Source organism: Microtus ochrogaster, chromosome 5 (assembly GCF_000317375.1).
Source record: "Microtus ochrogaster isolate Prairie Vole_2 chromosome 5, MicOch1.0, whole genome shotgun sequence".
Classification (NCBI taxonomy): Eukaryota; Metazoa; Chordata; class Mammalia; order Rodentia; family Cricetidae; genus Microtus; species Microtus ochrogaster.
The window spans coordinates 88,455,341-88,460,690 of NC_022012.1; positions in this window are offsets into that span (position 1 = coordinate 88,455,341).

Below are 5,350 nucleotides of genomic sequence, written 5' to 3' on the forward strand. Positions count from 1 at the left end.
CCAGTGAACACCTGAAGTGGCCAGTGAACACCTGGAATGGCCAGTGAATACCTGGAATGGCCAGTGAGCACCTGAAGTGGCCAGTGAACAGCTGGAGCGGTCAGTAAACATGTGGAGTGGTCAGTGAACACTTGGAGCAGCCAGTCTTTGAGGCTCTACTCTGACCATTCCTTTTACAGATGGCCCAGCAGGATTATTAAGTCAGGGAGGGCTCCAACATTCAGAAGCTCAGTGGCTTAGGACAAGAAGGTTGAGTTCTTACTTGTTGACACTCTTAAGTAAGGGGAGAGAGATGCACAAATAGGGAGAGTAGAAAGAGGAAGAATGAGGAGGAGAGGGAAGGAGAGGAAGAGAGGGAAAAAAGGAAGGAGGGAACAAAGGAAGTGAGAGATAAAAAGAAAAGAGGAAAGGCAATGGAGAAGAGAAGAAGCGGGGAGACAATGACTAAATCCATATAATCACCCTACCACCCACCTTCAAATCACAGGCATGCTTGCCACTACCATTCTATAAAGGAAAAGTGATATGGGAGTCCCCTCTGTGTGCTGTGATTACCATTAATGAATAAAGAAACTGCCGTGGCCTGTTCATAGGGCAGAACTTAGGTGGGTGGGGAAGATGGAAATGAATGCTGGGAGAAAGAAGGGCAGAGTTAGAGAGACACCATGGGGTCACCGCCAGAGTCAGACATGCAAAAACTTTGTCAGTAAGCCACTGTCATGTGGTGATACACAGATTAATGGGGATGGGTTAAATTAAGATGTAAGAGTTAGCCAATCAGAAGTTAGAGCTAATGGGCCAAGCAGTGATTTAAATAATAAAGTCTCTGGTTATTTTGGCTCTGGGTGTCCAGGAACAAACAAGCAGCCTTCCTGTTACAGAAAAGTTTGAGTGGATTATGACTGGCCTTGTGAAGCTCTCCCAGTCTCTTCTACTAGGAGACCATATGCAGAAAGAGGCTGTCAGAGAGGCTAACCCAGAGGTGTGGGGTGAGGGGTGGACACAAAGCAGGGAATGGTCCCCTAGACAGACCTAGCACTGGTCTCTTGAAAGCAGCATGCAGACCCTCTGCTGCAATGCACTGACCACAGAAGTCTAGGCATTGTCCTGGGCTCCTTTGTACACGCCCTGCCTCTCTGTCCCCTTCCCACCCCTTCAAGCCAAGTGACTTCCCCTCAGAGACATGTTACTCGACTGTCTCTAGAGTTGGATGCTGATTGGGTGAGCACTTCTGTTTCTTCTTGGATCTGGTCCATCTATCCCATCTTTAGAAGTGCTAATTGCAGAGGGACAGGGATTCAGGATTCCAGTACAGAAGCATCATTAACTGCTCAAAACCGCTGAGCCAAGAGACTGTCCCTAGCAAGGAGTGATGAGGAGGCAGTGCGCTATTGCAGCCAGCAGCAGGCCCCAATCCCTTTTCAAGTCTGCCCACTTAGGCCTGCTCAAATGGAAAAGGGATCAGTTTCTGAAATGAGTCTTTTCGGCCCAAGTACAGGGACAGCACAGAGGAAACTGCAAGGAGCCACACTTCTGCCTCGCTGAGCCTTTCATCTCAGATCTGAAAGCCCCTTTCAATCATTCATGGCTTCTCCAAGCTACCTGCTCTCAGAGCTGGGGGCGAAGTGGAAGCTGAGCTAGAATACGCTGGAAGCAGGTCTCAGAAAAGCTCCAGACTGGACACGGCTAAATTCCCACCTTTCTCTGGGATTCCATAAATATAGTGAGCAGAGATAAAACACCACTGGAAATAATGGGCATCCTCCTGAGATACTTCTCAGCCACAGAAAGAGAGGGAGCTTAGGATTAATGATTACACTCTCCAGCACCTGCTGATGTCACTGGCATGGCTGCACCCATGGTTTCCTATCTCTTGTGAAGCTGCTGGCTTCACCTTTGCCTGGGTTAAGATGGCAACATTCCCAGTCATTTGGAGCGACCTGGAGATGATGACCTTTGATTGCAAACTCTCAGAGGGTTTAATGCTTGTGGAAGGTACAAAAATCAGGTATGTTGAAGACAGACGCTAAAAAGAAATCCCACACTAGGTCAGAACTGAGTATAATTAAGGGTTATTTATTTAGGGATAGACTCACAGATTACAGTCTTCTGTTCAAATGGGGATCAGCAACTGAATCCCGCAGCAGGTAGAGAGGGCAACTGCACTTAAGACCATGCTCAAGTGAGCGGATAACTTAAGGGTTACTGTCTGTAGGAATTTCTACAGCACCTTCCCTTTTTGTTTAAATAAGAGAGTTCTAAGCCTAATACAAAATTATATACAATAATAACAAATATCAGGTAAAAAATAGAATTAAAACCAGCATAAACAATATCAAGCAAGAAACATGTAATAAATGTTTCAATAATTATCCTATCCTAAGGAGTCTACGTTTTGAATTATAATTAACTTGGCCAAGTCATGAGAGGAAGGTAACTACAACTAACTAGTCTTCAACCCAATCGAAGACCTGGGAAGGGAAATAATATTATTAAGTTAGCAGGAAGTACAATCAGGCAACTTCCAAAATGTGCAACAAATGACAGAAATAACTGGCTACCTGGGCAATCACTCAAAGTCTCATTTGCAGTGTTGGAGCAACCAACTTTGGCTAAGGCCTAGAGTCACTGACAGACCATTTTAAGAGTCAGGACATTTTTCAAAACTGTCTTACCCTGTCTTGGCAAGATTTGACAGTCTTTTTTCTTTTATTCTGCTTTCCCTGTCTGGACATCATGCATTTTGTCAGTGGTTGATGCATGGGCAGTTCCTTGCCCAAAGGCCAGTTTTGCCAAGAAGAAAACAAGCTCCAAGTAGAGTGTCTTTGGTGCTCAACATTCTCTCAGGAATAGATTGGTGCTGCCAGGAGCAATTGTGTCTCACATCAACAGAATCCTAAGTTATATGTAAATGCAATGTTCTACAGTTCTTTGAAGTGGTTGAAAATTATTTATCTAGGCAGTATACAATCTCTATTTATCTAAAGAATCTGATTAGTCTAACTATATGTATGACAAACTTGGATGACTATTGACCTATAATTCTTAATACTTATATAATGTAAAGAATAAGACTTCATGTTAGAATATTAAACAATCTTTAAATGACTGTGCAACAAATGAGGACAATGACCTCAAAATGTAAATAAGGTATAAGTATCTTGATCAGAGGTAGAAATGTATATTGCAATATGATAAAATAACCTAAAATTGTATCAGTATACAAAATGTCTTAAGCAGAGGTAGAAGCATACATGCATACAATATGACAAAGTAACTTTGTCTAGGTATACAAATATTATAGACAAAAATAGGAACGTATTCCATATAATTTAAGTTTGTATCAATATACAAGAAGCTATACCAATGTAAATTGCCTATAAATAATAGCTTACAAGTATTCACTCTATTACTCACTATTATTATTAGTGTGAGTAAGCTCACACTAATCTATTATCCCATCCAACTTCTCCCCTTTTTCTCAAGGAGATCTTTGATCTTCCATAATTTCCCCACCAATGCCAACTCTATAACAGTTATAATCAACCCCTAAATGATGTCCCTAACTCTGAGGACAAACTTTGTTGGGAGAGGGGATGTCATCTTCTAGAATTACTTCCAGCTGTCATGGAGCCAATGTTCTTTCTATTGGATTCTATGAAAGTAAAATGATAGTTAACTTTCAAGATTACTGTTTGGTATAATTGCAAATAGTCTCTGAGTATTCGGTAGGGTTCTTTTAAAGAGGTTTCTATTTGGAGTTCTGGCCAGAATGATGTAAAAAAGTGCACTATTTCAGCTAACCAAGTTGGAACCATCTTGAGCAGCTGGTACCCAAAACAGGTCTTATTTTAGTGCAATTAGCATCATGACATCATATCAACCAGGTGGAGTTGTTGTTGTGGGGCCCCATCTTCTTCCTGGAAACTTCAAAGATTACTGCAAGAAAATTCATTGTTCATTGTGAAAAACTTAAACATTATTTATACAGACATATATTCAATGAAAGGTACAAAAGAGACAAAAATAGGTATGAAGAAAAGTAATTTTTTTCTAAATTCTTTCTTCTTTCTGTCCCATACCAGATGGCTCCTGACATGAGATAGAAACTCTGAATTTTTATTTTAACAACATGCTTGGATTTAGAGAAGAACAGAATCATTGTCTAACTCCAAAGCCAGCTTTGATTTTTAAATGAGTCATGACTACTAATCTTTTTACTATTCAGAGATTCTTACCCTCAGATGACCTGTCCTCATAAGTGATAATTCTCTTTGTTTGGTGATCCTATCTAGATAATTATCTTTTCTTCATTAGGCATCTAGATGTCCAGGGTCTCTTGAGCTTCTGAAGATGAGTATTTTCCTGCAAAGACATGAACAGAACCTTGCCCCAACCCTTATGAGGTTTCCTTACCACCTGATTGGTTGTCACCTTTGTGGATGAACCGTCATTTCTCTTTCTCAAGAGATTTCTTTTTTAAACCAAATCTTTATTAATTTTGATGGTATCCATGACTTTTCTTCTCCTACTGAAACAAGAGCAAAACCCCTTCCCCAATATAGCACATCTTCTGGCTTCCATTGTGAGGTCAACACATCCTTGAAATACACAGGCTGATTTAATTCAGAAGAGTTTCCTATTATCCAATGTCTCTTGGCTGCTGTTGTCCCTTTCACATTAGTGTTAAGAAAATTCAAGGTTAATAAAGCATTATATAATCTATTTCTGGGGGCAATTTCAATTCCTTTCTGTTTGCTTAATGTATTCTTTATAATTTGATTTGATCTTTCTATAACTGCCTGACCTGTGGGATTGTTTGGTATATGTACATATAATATGCTTTATATTATAATAAGAAAAAACTGTTCCATTTTCCTGGAGACATATACTGGACCATTATCTGTCTTTATTTGTGCAGGTATACCCATGATGGCCATAAATTCTAATAGATGTGTAATTACTGAATCAGCCTTTTGTGAGCTTAAAGCAGTTGCCCACTGAAAACCTGAATAAGTGTCAATGGTGTGGTGTACATATTTTAATTTTCCAAAATCTGCAAAGTGGAACATGACCATTTGCCAGATTTCATTCCTTTGAGTACCCTTTGGATTACTCCCTGCAGGTAGCGGTGTTTGGATATAGAAAGAGCAAGTAGGACATCTCTATAATCTCCTTAGCTTGTTTCCATGTAATAGAAAACTCTTTTTTTTTTAAACCTTTGCTATTGACATGATGTTTCTTATGAAATTCTGAGGTCTTCAACACACTTCCAACCAAGAATCAATCAATTTCTGTACTACCTTGTGCTAGAGGACCTGGCAGACCTGTATGGGATCAGATGTGTGTT